Source organism: Filicampus tigris, chromosome 15, assembly GCF_054856515.1.
Source record: "Filicampus tigris isolate MCC_2025a chromosome 15, RoL_Ftig_1.0, whole genome shotgun sequence".
In the NCBI taxonomy this organism is placed as follows: domain Eukaryota; kingdom Metazoa; phylum Chordata; class Actinopteri; order Syngnathiformes; family Syngnathidae; genus Filicampus; species Filicampus tigris.
In genome coordinates, this window is record NC_141231.1 from 9,377,501 (window position 1) to 9,395,004 (window position 17,504).

Genomic DNA, 17,504 nt, shown 5'->3' on the forward strand with positions numbered 1-17,504 from the left:
ACAGTCATTTAGAGAGGTCTAAATGATCAAGCTCCTCCATAGTTGGTGGCTGTGCTGTCAAGTTATTGTCCCATTTGATCCCTGCATACTGCTGACTGACTTTTTACATACTGTTCCTCGCACAAGATTAAAAACCAATGATAAAGCTTTACAATCTGTCCGAAAATGTTGGAATGCACATTCTTTAGAGCAAAGAGCTGCCTCTTCAGTGGATAGTTTTGAAAAGCAGTCGAAAACATTTGCATGAGATGCTCCCTTCATGCAGGAAGTTAGGGTATGTGGCGGACAAATTTGCCCATTGGAGGACGCAGCCTAAGATTTTGGACAAAGCGTACCAGGCTTTGGGACACAAGAGAAATAGCATACGGTCTACTTCACGTCCAAACCTGTGTGAAAAGCTTTCTGTCTGGCGGCGAAGCAACCACTGAAAAATATGGGCTCAAATATGCTTCTTTACTTTAGTACTGCTTTTGACCGCTGACGCACAATGGCAGAATTACAACGTTTATTTATTCCAGCGCTCTCCAATTACACCTAAATGAGCAGTCCCAGTTGCCCACTAAAATTTTAGCTTGCATTTAAAAAAATATGCAAATGAACTATGTTTAACAAGAACTGCACCACATTTAAAATAAATGGTCTCATTCGACTAGTTAGTCACTTGCTTTTGACATTCACTGCTCATCTTAATGGCCTCCATCCCTCGGTTCTCCTTGACCTGATTGGCTGCCATAGTGGTTAGCAAATTACTGTATTATCCTTATTCTCATTACGTTCTAGGAAGGCAGCTGTAAAGCAGATGGCGGAGTGGAGTGCGCAGACTAAACACTTCAGAGTCATTGGCGACTTTAAACAGACTCACGTTCACCGATATGGCTGCTGCGATTGCCGAGTGTGTGAAAAACAGCACATTTGAGGGACCCAAAGATGATCGGACGCCGCACATTTCTAGAATGTTTTACCAAGACACATGACATGTTACAGAAAGGAGAGAATCACAGAAACACCACATATTCATACTGCCGCAGTGACACATACTTTGCCATAGTGTCCTTTTTCCTATTAGGACCCATTTCAGTTTTTAGGTCCACTACGTACTATATTACTTAAAAAAAGTGACAGAATATCAGATATTTATTATTCATTATGAGCTTTTGTGGATTGAAAGTATTTGGCTTTTTAAAACAGTTCAGATTTCATTTACCGGTATTCTAGAATTGCAAACAAATCAAATGCTCTCAGAGCCATATAGTGCTCATGGGCCGTACGTTTCCAATCATAAACAGTAGCACTGGATGCATTTATTCATTTTTTGAGTACCTGCAATGTTAATGCAGCTTAGAGACCTCAGTGGCACGTTGTTACAAAGTAAGTTTTTTAAGAAAAGTGAACTGAACAACAACAAAAAAAAATTTCTTGTGCCAACTACTGTACGTATATCCAGCAATTTTGAAAATAGGCTAGAAACCACTTTTGGTTCGTTTTTTTGTTCTACACCACTCCCAACTGGCAGCTCTAGAACGTTTTACCTGGTGTGGCAAAGGAGCGGCAGCAGGTTGAATTTGAAGGCGGCGATTAAAACCTCCCCCACACACACACGCAAACATTTAAAATTCGGTTTTAATTTTCTCCTCAAATTCATAGACCAGAGCTATCCAAAGCATTGCTTAATATTTCCAAAACAGTTATTTAATCCACATGAATGTTTCTTTTCCCACTGATTCATGGCCCATCCGCATTGTTTCACCTGACACTGATTGCTTCCTTGCTTTTCCAGCAGGTTTTAGGCACGTTTATCAAATCACAGCAGCAAATAAAAGAAAATATAATTTAATGAAACAATTTGGGCTTCCAGAGTCTTTCCCAAAAGTGTTTAATCTTACCTAAGAAATATACACTTTTTTATATTATTATGATATATGTATATATATATATATTTTTTTACATACGGGGATAGGCGAGCTATGGAGATATTTAGTGACACTCTTGGAGAGTATTATCAGTGTAATTGGTCCACAGTCTAGTCTGTTTTTTTTTTTCCTCTTTTACACCACTACCTGCAGCCCCTCTGCTTAAACTAATTGTATGACTCACAATAAAGCAAAGTTAAGCCCATGTTACATGACACTCTAATATAAGAGTCTGAGGTACTCCCTTCCAGCATCCGTATGAGAATAATTAAAATGACTCATTTAGTTTTATCGCACAACAGACTTGTCCTTTTGCGGGAGGATCTTTAATTATGAGCCCTAAACAAGCAACACCAAATGCATATGTTCTGCTTTACCGTAACAAGACGGCCATGAGAATAACGTCATTGCAAAAAAATATTACCAAGGGCTAGATATCACATTCTCCCCGTTTCATCTTCTCACTCTCGCCGCGGCTCTTTTCTCTTCATCTTGCTGTAAAAAGCAATTATCATTAGTGTATGTTTGGTAATCCAATCTGCTGATGCGGCTTTGATCGACCGACGTCAACCAGGCCCAAAGTCTGAGTCCTCACGGTAATGAATGAGACAGAGAGGATCTGGCCCTCACTTTTGCTTCTCATCAGGCCCTCGCATGTGTTTCTGATCTGTTCAAATAATCTCTGTTTATCTGGCTATGGTTCTTTTTTTTTTTTTTTTTTTGCTGGGAAATAAATACCACCGCCAAACAACTGAAATCAAGATTTTCTTCCACGTTCATTTAGTGTCACCTGTTGAAATTAGCAAACACAAAAACAGCCGTGCACACCGTTAGTTTTGCTCCTCCGAATGCGTTTTCGTACGAGCGTGACTATGACCAGAAACTCTGAGCAGACGTGAGTAATGCCGCTAGTTTTCACATCTCTCGTGTGCAACAATGTCAGAGCCCGTTAGTAAAGAATTAATCAACAAGGTTTGCTGGGCTCATGGCGTCTGATAGTGTTTTTCCTGGAAGTTCTGGAGTTTGTCTTCACAGCTGGATTTTTACAAGACTTCGGCTCTGCGAGGGAGTGACAAAGAGAGGAGCGCTCAGGGGTTGCAAAACAGTCGAGAGAGTCATCTTGGATAGAAAACAACAGCGTAATAAAGAAACCTGAGGGTGACGTATAAGCACTGCATGGGCCACGGTCACATTGAAGTACTGTTGTCAGTGATACAAGAATTAGTCAGTAACAATGCAATATTATAAATGTTAGCCTAGCCATCGACCAAATCTTGGGCTGAATGAACGGTTGTGCGCCCGGCGTAAAACGAGCGATCATTTTCAGTTTTTCGCAATGCGTTATACCCGCTGCCAATGATGGTTATGCTGCATGGGAAGAAACACAACACAGATCCGTCCGCTCATCTACGCCAAGACCGTTTCTCAAAAATAGTAGGTAAATAGAGGCGGATTTTTCATTGAAAATCTAATTGTTTCATATAAAGCGATGTTGAGAAATTTCATGTGCATTTTTGATTAGCTGCAATATTTGCAACATTGCAGAGATATTCACTGACAATTCATATTTTGAAATGCAGCAAAACCAGGGGCTGACGGTCAGTCACTCAAAACTAGTGGCAGAACCCACACACTGCGTGACAGTTCAGTCAGTTTCAGCTGCATTGCTGTGCATGTGGCGCGGACTTACAACAACCACAATGGGTCGCACCGGACATCCTACAATTGATCGTACTATATTCCAGAGGTCCCCAACCTTTTTTTCTGCCGCGGACCGGTTCATACAAGTCTATACGCTTCGCGGACCGGCAACTAGTCACCGAGTCATGGGGTTATGGGGATGAGGGGCTTGGGTTGGCGGTAATGGCTTGAAGGAGTGCAGTGCTACAACAATACATTCAAATCCAGTGGTTTTCGTTGTCATTTTTTCCACCGATATCGAATGACTTTTTAGCTTTAGCAATGTGGTTAACCAAGTATGATGCTCAAGGCACATTTGTTGACGAATCAGTTTTGAAGGCTTCATTGGAAAAAGCGCTCGCCGCATATTGTCCAGAGTAGTGTTGCACGGAATAGCGGTACCAGTACCGTACCGTGATTTTTCGGCGTCAAAAACGGCTCAATACCATTTTTTTTAAAACCACCGGTATTCGTGCGCATAGCTTTCCACCCATTTCGGCCGATCATGAATCGCATACTATTAAATTGTTAAATTGTAGCAAAAAATGCGCTGAAAACCACACAGACAAATACTACCACTCTTATGCAAAACTTTGTTTAAATGAAACACACAAAAGTATGCATTCTTCATGTCTTTAACCCATTAAAGGCTTTAGCCCCTCGTGAGACATCTCTCTAAAACCCACAGTCGTCCTTGGAGTCACTCTGCTCAATACTGCATTACAGTAGATGTCACACAAATGGCTCAATAAACCACTGTGCACACTTTCTTCTCGTGACATTGAAAAAGAATAAATAAATGGGAACTAGTTTTCTTAAAGTTTAATTTGCATGTAGTCTATGAAATGTAAATAATCACGTATAGAAAGAAACAGTGGAATATATTTATCTCACTCTCCCACAGGCCCACAAACAGATGCGTATCCTAATATTTTGAATTAATTAAAAAAATGAAAATAATTTCATAAAAATGAAAAAAAAGTCCTTTTGTCAGTTTTAATTTAGCTGATTTGAGATTTTTGAGTTTCTTGCCTCAATCATGCTGTACAGTATAATAAGAGTTGCATTTATGCTTTTCAGCTTCTTCCAACTTCCAACTGGGATAAAAAGCACAATTTGTCTTTATCGCCCCAATGAGATCATACCACAGCCCACCCACACGTCTCAACACAACCCCGTTGAGCGCGCACACACACACACACACACACGTCTCCCTAAAAATCCATCACCCCTAAAAGCTTTGGCTCATTGCTCAGTTTACCCCACACTGTTATCTTATCTAACTGTACAAGATGATGAACAACTTAGGTTAAAAAGCTCTCAGCCAAAGTATTTTTTTTTCCTTCCAGGGCCAAAACAACACAAAGAATTGATCGCAAGTACTGTATTTTGACTCTCTGGCATCCTTGTTTTCCCCTCCATCACCTCTTGACATCAAGTAGACCCCCGATAATTTCACGGCATTGGTGGGATACTCTGCCTGCGTGAGAAAGACGTACTGGTACTGTATATGATGGACGGCATACCGACAGATTTATCACTGCGAGGATCTGCTGAGTGAAAATTAGCACAGGGAAGCCTGTTGAGAACACCAGGCTTGTGTTGATGTAGCAGCACCTGCACACAACCTTGCTCACATTGTTTAACAGTATGTGGCTATGATAAGATAAACATATTGTGAATTATGAGAAGTGACAAATATACGTGACAACATTAGGAAGGGCACACTAACACAATCTAATGAGATCCAACCGACTAAATTTCTGTCTTTACAGAGATATAATAACCTCACTGAAGTGCTCAACTGCAAGTTCCAACTGCAAGAAAACACATTTATTGGTCAAGTACACTAATGCCAGCCAATAACTAAGTCAGATGTGAGCCAACATTTGCAGCAGATGTTTGCAATGTATTTGAAACTTTTACATCATCTCGTTTCGAAAGTAGAAATATGCAGATTAAGACAATCAAATAACCAAATGATTTTCAATTCCCAGTCCGGATGCTATTTTTACAAAGTCTGGTCAACCTAGCAAAAAGGTACGTTAGCAGTTTCTGAGTCAGCTGAGCAGCTATGACGGGAAATCTGGACTGTTTGTTGTTGTGAAGTGACCCGGCCCCGAACAGTGGCAGGTGCTTAATGCGTCTCTTGTGACATTGTTTAATTTTGTACACGCCTCAGCTGTCTTGGGCTGTCACTCCATACAACACTGCGTAAGCGCTGTTCTCCACACGGTCCAGATTCATATTTAGCCAGGCGATCAGCACAATGAAGGAAATTCTTCTTTTCCGGGATCTTGAAGGGGACGTACAGGTATTATGGAAAACTGACTGCTTAATCTTTGTATACAACTACTTGGGTGACTGTAGTGCCTGCCCACCCATCAAGTGTGAAATTAAACAACCAATCGGTTGTCAGCATATTTTGAAAAATATGTCTGAGTGGCACTTCCACCGCACGGTTTCAAAGCAGCGAGGTTAATTAACAGAACAATCCCCACACTGAGTTTCCCAGCCAATGACATGACAAGCACGGCTGGTTGAAGTTCCAGAGTGAACACTTCCTGGTTCATAGAATGACATAAAATGGCTGAATCATACCATTTTTTCATTCTGAAATGGACAGAATGGTTACAGTGTGGGGAAAACGATTACCCAAACAAAAGCAAATATTTGCAGAGTGATGTATGCTTGATGTCCTCATTTATTAGTTAACAAGCTATATACACGTTAGCCTTCATGGAAAATAACCCAGGATGTTTGGAATAATCATAGAGGACTTCAACATTTGCATTGTGGGGGAATATGGCAAAAGTTTTACATTTGTACTAAAATGTTTTTTTCCCTCTGTAAATGCAGCACCCGAGAACCACGTTCCAAGGAATTGGGGGTTTGCTAGTTTTGTTGAATCATGATAAACAAACCACCAAACTGTGATCAAAACAATTCTAAAATGGAATGCAAATGAAAAGGGGCAGGAAAAAAGAACATTGATGATAAACTGAAGTGGAGGAACACTCAACATCTCATGTATGAGAGGTCAATCAGATTAACATCGGTTCTCATAAAAAAGGTCTTTGCGCTGTCCAACCTTTATGACACGTCATGTACAGTATTGGCAAGCATACACTGTTACACATACAATGGTAATGAAGTCAACAAGATGAAATAAACGTGTTGCAACAAAATTGTGATGAATCAGGAGTCAATAATAATAATAATAAAACGTAAGTACCTTAAGTAGTGTTTGTGACATTTAATAATCCAAAGATTTTAAGTATTCACTTAAAGTCTAACGGGAAGCTAAAATTCTTCATTCAGCTGCATTAATGACAGACCATCGCAATGACAAAACGTGGCAGCTCCTTTTAGGTTAGGCTACTCTCACATCTAATGGTCACAGGCAAAAAAAATAAAATAAAAACAGTCAGCTTTTATCCTGGAGTGCAGGTTGTTGTGGTTTTTGCATTTGTGAATGTTTGTGTTTGTGTGTGTCCGGTAGCAGCGCTTCTTAGAATGTGCTACAAAGCATTTGGGGCGCTCGTGAGCGTGTAATGTGAACCAGCTCAAGCACATGATCCAGGTGTTTCATGCTCACCTTTTTTGAGGACAAAATATTAGCGACACATCTAGATTGTGCAGTTCAAGTATGCGCCGTGCTTTTTTGCATGCTACAACAACAACAATGCTATCTAGCTAGGAATGTAGAGCTGTTTATGTTCACAATGTATCCCACTGGACATCATCTGGACTTTCTTATGCATTCACAAGTGGATGAAAACAACTTGAGCATCTTTGCTTAGTGGTGAAGAAGTTGATGAATTACAGTTTCATGAACACTTCAAGAAAAGAAATGGACCTTATTTGTGACATGTGTTTTTTTTGTTTTTTTTTAGCAACTTGAAAAATGCGAGATTTTGCAACAGCTGTGGCCCTGTCGAAATTGCTGAAAACTGATCCCCCTGGAAAAATGCAAGTTTATTTGCCATTTCTATGCCTGGTCAGGGCCACTAGGGTAGTTGTATAAGTTTTTTTTTTCCATGTATTACTTTTTTAAAAGAGTCACAAACATTTTTAATAGGATGAAATCACTCTTGCGCTCCAAATCTGAATTCTGAACTCCTGTTTCAACTGGTGTCGTAATGAGCAGAATAACACTGCCTGGAGGAAGTGGATGCAGCTCAACTTCCCTTAGCTGATATAATAGTCTACTTCTATAGAAGTTGACACATAGTGCACTCAATTATGCCTCAATTGCTTCACAATTAATGAAGAGTGTATTTCACACAACATGACTATAAGCAAGTAATTGACTATTATACCCAGAATTGATCGTTTTCACTATGTGGACTAAGAGCAAAACTGCAAAGACAAGAGGCTATTTTCAGATTTTATTGCTATTAGTTAATTCGATTCAAGACTGGATCAAAGTGCGGAGAGATGACACGCTCATTTTTAGTGTGCATGAGTTGCAGAGTTTTGCCCGATCAGCAATCGTCTACCACAAAACAGAATTAAAACACTCTGTTACGACCATATCATAGTGCACTGCGGACGTATGCAAACAATTTAGGGATGATGCAAGACTGAAAACTTAGATGTCTTTGTTTCTTGGCAGGACTGGGGCAATTTCTCAAGCGAGACATACACAAGTATGAAACAACCTCCCTTGACTTATTTGTAAAGTGAATTTCATCAGAGTCACATTACTTTCAAAGGCTTTTCAGCACAATCCCTTTTTCATTGTGTCTCCTGCAGCCTGTATTGAGTGTGTCTTTGCTTTGTGTGTGTCTAGACAGCCTATTTCTCCAGCCGTTTGCATACTTTGGGGATGGTTGACTGGCTTCACCACATCACACAGGTTTGTGTGCTGTAGTTTGTTCTCCCATCAGAGCGCAGACTAAATTGCCTTTCAGTTCTTGTTGCAACTCTCTTGTCCCGGCTGATGTCACGAGTGGGTTGAGGGGAGGAGGCTAGACCGCGTGTATACATGTACGTTACAGGCCATACAGCTCACTTGAACCAGACACCTGAAATTCAACCTGGGTGCATGGAACATTGCAGGTGTCTTGTTCCAAAGTAATGCAAGACAATGATAGTCTGGTGAGTGTGCACACAATGCTATCACGCGCTGACCTCTGACCCTCATCTGACCCTGCCAAGGCCTGACAACCCTAATCGGGATCAGCGCTTGAAATTGTGTAACAGTATCTAGGTCATTATCAGAAATTCATCAATTGTTCTTAAATGCCACAGCAACATCAATTTCATAAGGACATCATCATAGATAAATTGATACTTCATTTGTCCTCTGTGGGAAAATAAATAATACATATTACAAAAGCAGGTAAAAACAATTTCCACATTAGCGGAAGTAATAATCCTGTGGAACAGAGATGGGAAGCTAAAATGTTGGAAAGGGCCACAATTTTTCATTTGTGGGGCGGGGCACATACGACCACACACTTCATAGTATGAAAAACAATGGCATTTTAAATATGGACAAAATACTTGCATATGTGCAAAACACGTGTTCTCAATATATTTTATTTTTCATAATACATTTGTCAAAGCTAAAAGATCCACACAAAAAATACCATTCAAGGACGACACAAAACTGCTGGACAGTAAACCATCATTTAGTGCATTTTTTCACAAAATTCAAATCACTTAAAAATGTAATATTGAGTTACCATGTTTGTCATGCATATCATTAAAAAAAATCCACAAAAATTACTAGGCTTACTCACTATGTAGTATAGGGCAGCAATAGACCGTGAATAAGCGTGACTGAGCTATGTCTGCCATCTATTGTTCAATGGTAACATTCCTTAGACTTAAAACTAGACTTAACACCGATCTGATCGGCAGGATTGAGATCATCGATATTTTTGCATTTTACATGCAAAATCGCTACTGGGCTAATGTCACAATTTGCGTGATCTATCAATGACGCCACTGATAGGTTCCGCGAAATAAGACTTAGATTTTTTTCCCATTAATGTTGGAGAAGGAGATGTTGGAAACATGACATGTTATATTCAATGTTTACCAGAGTTTTTGTGAAGAATTTTTGGGGGTTTAAATGATTTTTTCCAATACATTTTCGCTCTGGCGGCAGTAGACTATAGAGTAAATATACAAGTTGCCGATCGAATCGATGATCGAGTATCGTTTTTTTCACAATCGCACTGATCGCTCATTGACCGCAACAATCCTGATTGCGTAAAGGATTTAAATAAATGTTTTTTTTTTGGTTTTGTTTTTATATGGGTAAATACTGTGTTAAGGGGCCTCTAGTTGCTCATCTCTGATTTAAGGTATAACAACTATATCCTACTGTATATCACATCCCGATAACTCACTGACCTCCAATTTTGAAAATCGTAATTCAAATCATCCATTCCAGATTCTTCACAATTCTATTGGAATTGGTATCAAAAATAAGTCACAAAAAGCCAAAGACATTAGCTAAACAGTGTGTGCAGTGTTAATGCGGCAATTCTCCCTGAACTGCCTTCAAACTAAACAGGTTTGTGACACAGGGGCATTTTGATTGAATTAAAAAATAATGCAACCGCGGTACTTTTTTCATCAACATATCTATTTTCAAGCATCTCACAAACAATTTGGAGCAGACATGCCTCACCTGATCAGTGGCACTATACACATCGAGGGAAGGATAGTTCAGCTCTTTGCTTACGGGCACATTCAGAGAGCCCATGAAGTGAACTAACCTCTCTTTCAAAACAAGTCCCAGAGTGAAAAATTTGATCCTCAGCCAGTTCTATAACTAGAAATATAATACAAACCAAGTCTTTACAGATCGAGCTAAAAATTGAAGATACTACAATGCAGGCCTGAACAGCCCGCGACCATTTTGACCAAATACGTTTTATGTTTCAAAAAGGCACACCTGGCTGCTGTTTTACCGCCAACACATTATGATTACTAGCCATAACTTTTGTGTCCTCTACTCCACAAACGATGCCTGCCTCCAACCACCTTCCTCTTGTTGCACCTACAAATGAAACCGCCCGTGATTGGTTTTGGCGCTTGTCCCGCTCTTTTAATGATGACCACTGATTGGTCACAGGCGTACTCGGCTTTCCACTTCCTGCCTGATGAAATAAACAAGAATGGCATGAGAATCATCAATCATCACAGACAATTACCTCTCTCTCTCTCTGGCTGACCCTAGCCCGAACCAACAGCCCCCTCCCAGCCCCACCACCCGCTCGCTCATTTTGTATACCGTTTGTTTGTCTCTCTTTAACAACCAACATGCCTGGACTGTGACAGATGTGCCAGTTTATGTAGAATGTCAAACTTTATTATGCTCATGTGGGAGGTGCTCAGTTTGGGGCCAATTGAAACAAATGATGTTGGGTTTCAAAAGTATTTGGTGGCAATATAATTAAAGAATACTAAAACCTCATGACTCATTTCATGCTTGTCCACTGCCAAGGATGTAAACCACATTTTTTTTTTTTTTCATGACCAGAAGATGCATGTGACAAAATGCTATTCAAATTAGACTGCGCATATCTCTTTTGAGGCCAAACAATTATGCAAAGAAAAGGGGCGGATTCATTCCTCCTACTTTTGTGGCTTTTAATTGACGGAAACTGACAATTATGCCGAAAATGCTCTAGTTCTTCTTGTACTTCCCAGGATTAACAAAAGTTGTAAACGACAACAACAACAAAAACAATCATAGATTGTGTTTGATTTTATCCCACACTAGTTACGCAATGCACATTACTAAGTGGGTGCCAACTGCAATAGAAGTTAAAGCGGCAGTCAAGTACGTCACTTCTCACCGATCGGAAATAAAATCCAACAGATTACATTTTTTTTCTTTTGAATAATTTGTTTGTTGAATAATGTCAAACTGCCATCTTTAGGAGTTTTTAAGTAATCTATCTTTCATTTCGACATCGAAACTAGTAGAGGTAAATAAAAGGCTTCATTGTCTTAAAAAAACGAATTTTGGAAAAATTGATGAACCTATTAACCAACTATTTATATCAATTGCTATCGCCAGTGTTAATTGAGGCAATAGAGTATGCTCAAATGTTGTGCTCGAAATAATGGCTGCAAAAATCTTGAGGCTGGAACCCCAACTTGTAGTAAAATACGCGTAAAAAAAAAAAAGCCAACATTGCCATAGCAACACTGGATTTACTGGATTATTTAAAATTCTATAATATTGGATTGGATCCATGTTAAATATTTGTGCGGGTTTTGTGCAAACCTTTCTACACACTACAGCTATTTACTTCCAAATTAGGGGAAGTCAAAAGAATTCTTTCGTTTTCGTTTTCGTTTGTGTGACTCATTACACAAGTTAACCGAGTTTCATGGTTAAGCACACCGAGCTTGCTGGCTGAATAATCATTAATTCATCCGCTTTCTCTGAAATCGGAACTAACCTTCTTGCTGCATTATTCACCCAGAATTAACACCCCAAGTCCACCTATCAATATTTCAGCGATGGCCATTCAGCTCCACTGGGCTTTGCCTAAACTCTGTTCGGAGTTGTTGGCAAGCCGTGTGGCTTTTTTTTATTTTGCTTTTTTGCAAAGCCCGGAAAAACAGAGTTGGAAACATCACTTTGTTTTAACATTGTTCTTTACTGCTCATGTTTTGCATTAATAAGATAAATGATAGAGTAATGAAGTAATGAAGTAACCTCACACAATTCTTGTTGAATTTTGAATTTCATTAGGCTGTTTAGGTCACTGCGTTTATTTCATTAACACTAAAAAGTCTGCCAATATAGCCGAAGTCAGCCAAAGTGCAGCAATTACAGTATCCTTCACAATGGGCCAACATGATTGATCACCACTGATCATATCATAATTCATATGCTTGCAGCTGCACCCGAGCATTAGTTATACATACGTTTACAGCACAGTAATTTATAAGGCACTTTACAAGAAACATGAGCTATGTTGCAGGACTGACCATTAGGAAATGTCTAAAAAGTACGAATACTCGTCACACGTTTAGACCACAATTCATCCCACCGGGCATCTTTGTTTACGAGACTGTATAGAGTACGTTTATGAATCGGGAAAATTGTTCCAATTGTCGGCTCAAATAAACGGTTAACTGGGTATTGAAGCGAGCAAGTCATCGGTAAGCGAATAAGGAGTCAAGCTCTTTAAGTGCCTTGTAGGTGGAAAAATGCGATACAAGTCAAAGCCCATTCTATCTATGAGAATGAAAACGTCACATTTTCCTCAAAATCGAGGCCGATGTTGAACTCTCAAGTTTCGTTACGATCATACAAATTGTGAATGTGATCCCAATAAAACGGTGACCCGTGTTCCGTCGCAAACAATCTCGGCAGACTGACATGAATCCAACGTAATCCGTCAAAAATGGTGTGCAAACAAAGCCGGTGCAAAATTGAATCGACAAATTCAAACAACACCTGTTACACATGTTTTTTTTCTTTTTAATGCTATGTGAAATTTTTGAGAGTCGTTTGTGAGCCGTAAGGGTCAACAGGCCTAAAAGTGGTCTTGGCATCCGTGAATGGATGTTTTTTTTTTTTAAGGCAAATGTCAAGGGGAGACGTCTGCTTCACAGATGCAAGGTTGTGTTTTAAAAAACAAACAAAAAAAAAGACATATCCAAATATGGCATCACTTTCCCTTTGAATGTATAATTAGCCCTTGTTATGACTTCATATTGGGTCACAAGCTTCATTCAGCATGGACCCTAAGAAATAAACTATGTGTCCTCAGTGTCGATTTTTAGAGGACAGTGGAGGCTGAAGAAGACCAGCCGCCCGGCGCCAGACTGCTCTGCGTTGTCTCCATTGGAAATGACACTGTAGCCCTCTGACCTTCATAGGTGCGTTTGTTCTGATGGATCACAAGGAGTCAAGGCGATGAAAGACAGGTTGGGATGCAATCATCTGGATTGCTACGTAAAAGCCAAACATCCGCAACCTGCGAATCTCCATGTGCTGTGTGTATGGTATTCCATTATTTCACTTCCAAAACGGCGCGTACTTTTCCACTTCCTATTAAAGTGCGACCCTTATATTTACGATTTACGATATTTACCATCAATAGTCAGTGACTGATGGACCCCGATTACAGAAGTGAATATCAACATAAGCACACTAATTCATAAAAAGGAACGAAACATGATCACGGTTATGGAATCTTTTTTTTTTTTTTTAAAGCGTGATACTGCGTGACTCATAAACTCGCTTATTGCAAAGCATTAGTCCCGGTTTTCAATGTCATAATGGGCGAACATCTTTGTTTACACGAACCGAAGGCTGAAGAAGGCTGGCTCACCTTCAGACGTTGCCTGACAAAGAGGTGTTTACTTCTGTTGGTCTGATTGCCGCAGTAGGCTCACTGATCCGTGTTTGTTTCCACTCAAAGAGTAGAACATTCCAAACGATGTGTTCGGTGGTTAACAAGAAGAAAAGTTTGACTTAAAAAGAATCAACATTAATATATTTATCTGACACTGTGGTGCAAATTTGCTCAGGGGGAGACCTCCTTTGTGTCTCTAAGAGGTTTAACGTGTCTTTAATTAAACTTAACTGCCAAGCCCATTTGTGCAGAGGTGATTTGAGGACTATAATGTGCTCAAAGCCACCGGCCCAAAACGCAATGAAACAATTAGAATCACCGAGCCAAACTGCTGGTCCCTAATGATGTCTTCCTTCCAGGCATGAGTAATCAAGCCTCATTTAAAGGTATGACCAACGGAGCCAGAGGCAACCAGTGTCGGTCGACTCCTTCACATTTGCTGATCTGGAGTCTGGCTGATGTAAGACAAAACCGCGAGGCATTTCGACTCTTTGGGATGAAAACAAAAATGTGACCACATCTAAACACTTGTTGGTCATTCAATATTTCCTCCAAGTTGAATAAATCTAAAAGGACTGGCCTCCAACTACAACGGCCTCTTCCCTGACTCTTGCTACCTCAACCGTCAAGTTGCCTTTAAGTGGCTGGAAATTGCCAAGTGGGCCGCAAACCCACCACCACCACCACCATCGCCACCACCAGTAATGTGGGGGGAGGAGGAGGAGGATGAGCTGCCAACCGCAGCTAATCTGAATGTGGTAATATGGTCCTAAAAGTTGCAAGAAGGCCATAACCAGCTCAGGGACTACCGTGCAATACAATATTTACATAAACAACTGAGGTAAGTTATCAACAGACAAAATATGAAAGTAGTACTCCTGCTGAACTCCTACTATCAGAATTAAAATGAATAAGAGTTTTGGTGGCGGGAATCAATGGATGGCAGGGATGTAAAGATTCACTGAAGCCCTGATTAGATTCGATTTTCAGTTCGATTTTTAAGAAATTACAACCGTGCTTGTCGTTGTGCGCTAGTGTGGTGCTGCAGACATCCACAAACGCAATACGCAATGATGTTTAGCGCAAGCGCATAATTTAATCTACACATTCAAAATGTGGTATGGATTTGGAATGTTGGATGACAGCAGTTCACCCTGGCATATCGCTACAGAAAAGTTTGATAAAATGACAAATTAAATGACATTAGGGATGTTATAAATGTAACCATTATATGCCATTCAACCGTCATTATGAATAATTTATGTCCATATAATACTATGTTTTGAGTTTAATTATGCACTAATGTTTGCAGATGGCCCCTTTAAATAATGTAAACCGACTTTGAATTGTGTAACTCCCTGAAATGCAAACAAGATTCGGCTGAAAATCTTTTCCCAAAGAAGGGAAACCCCTACAGCCTTCCTAAGTAGTTTAGAGGAGAGGGGAGTGGGGAAAGAAAGAAAGGAGGGAGAATGTGTGCTGCTTGGCTGCATCCAACAAATTGTTTTCTGCTGTGACGAAACATTTCTTCCCCTCACGGACGAGCAACATGCGACATCTGAATCGTGTTAGGGTGCTTGCACACAAATACGTGGGGCTGCAGGGCTCGGCTGCGGCGCGCTTCACCCATCGATGACTGATAATACAACACCAGCCGCCATTTGTTTTGACAACAACGCAGAATGATAAAACGAGTTTATTTGAAACCGGGCGAGCGTATGTCTCCCCCAATCACGGTTCTGCGAGGCGGTGTTAAGGTTGACCACACGTTATTCTTTCAATTGACATTTCTCTCTGCAAAAGTCTTCTCACAGATGCGCTACAGAGCAATCGCTCCACACGCCCGACCCGAAAATATATCAAAGGACTTGACACAAAGGGCAGCAGTGATGTCACAGCGAAAGGTTTTCAACTACGCGCGGCATGTTGAATAAGTGCGTCTGAAAGTGCTGTCCGTGGTGCTGAAGCTTATCGCCCCAAGTGGTCCTTGATGTGGAACGTGTGTGTAATTAGCAGCGGCGCAAAGCATACGTGTCAAACGGCTAACAGTCAAGCCTTACTTTGCAATTGTAACTGTAATTATCGGGGGGAAAAAAACAATCAAAGGACTCAGTAGGGTGCACAACACCACGAAGGTTGAACAGTGAGTAAAAACAATACCTGTTGGTTTGTTCATCTCATGTTGGCAGGCTAGTTCCAGGTTCAAGATGACATCAAAAGGACGGGACCGTTTTTGATTCTAATGAAAGGGAAAAGGTCCCCATGTTGGTCAAACAGCAAAAAAGTACATCTAAATTTCGAATCAAAATGAGAAATGACCAAGCGAATCGATTTTTTGCGTTTGTCATTCTTTTTGGTCGTTTGTCAGCTACTTTCTGATTCATGGAAAAGTACATCATAAGACACTGTGAACAGAAACGTTTTCATTGTGATTGAAGTGGCGAAAAGAGAAAAAAATCCTTATATGCCTTGAATCCATAAAGTTGAAGGGAAATTGCTCAGTGGTTTTCATGTTAATTACCCAAAAACTAACCAAACAACAAAAATTATACTTCTGCCACTACTCACTTTTTCAGTATGGGATAACATTTATCATCTATATGTCTAAATTAGCGTCTTTGTTGCTATCATTAGCTGTGGCTTTAGTCGCGGCTGGTTACTTTGCATTTATGTGGTAGGCTTGAACTGCTACTTTGGTAATCAAAGTCCTTAGAAAGAAGGCTGTTCATTCTGCCTTTATCAATAGTGCCGTCAGGACATGCTCTTCCATTTTCACGTCTTCTCTCTGCTCCTGAATTTGCCGCCCCACCTATTGTACAATAGGAGCCTATCAGGTGGTTATGCCAAACACAAAGACAGCCAATCAGTGTCCACTTCAGGGTGTGACACCGACCATTGTTTTTTACACCCCCAACAACTCAAGCCCAAGCCATCAAAACGGATCTCATCAGTCATCGTCATACAGAAACAGTAAAGTTAGAGATTAAAAATGTGATTAAAGCGATAAAAAAAAAAAAACATTACACTTTAAATGTTACTCTAATTCGTCGCAATGAATGCACTATTTTGACACCCTTGTAGTTTACGAATGTAAAATGTCTTCTCTTAGGTACACCTGCACAATATGAAATCCCAAAACAACCCCTGCATCAAACATTCCGCCTTTACAACGGTAATAATGTTTATTTTTTGATTGACACAGATATTCGCTTAACATGTGTTTATTATTATAGTCGTAGTTTGCGGTGGTGTAGCACTGACTGCACTGCATCATTCCAAGAGCTGTTTCTGATATTTGGATTCTCTCATGGAGCTAAACAAATTAAAATGGCTGTCACTATGATGCAGTGCAGATTTACACGACACAATAACAAATATTAAAAGCAGAGCAGAGACTAACATATGATGGGTTAAGAACACAGGGCAATGAAGGAGAAAACAGCAACTCAACTCTATCTTCTATCAGCTGCATCACAATTTAGTTTAAAAAAAAAAAAAAATCAAAGGGGGGGTAGCTTTGAAAAGATGAGAAGAAGGCGATATTGTCTGACTATGTGAAAAGGAAATT

At 40.1% G+C, this 17,504-nt stretch overlaps 1 protein-coding gene across 3 annotated transcripts in view; it reads right to left on the minus strand.

Moving 5' to 3' along the window:
• The window catches only part of scarb2c (scavenger receptor class B, member 2c), a 106,297-nt gene that overhangs the window by 70,761 nt on the left and 18,032 nt on the right, over nucleotides 1-17,504 (minus strand). The gene's annotated exons all lie outside the window — the stretch shown is intronic.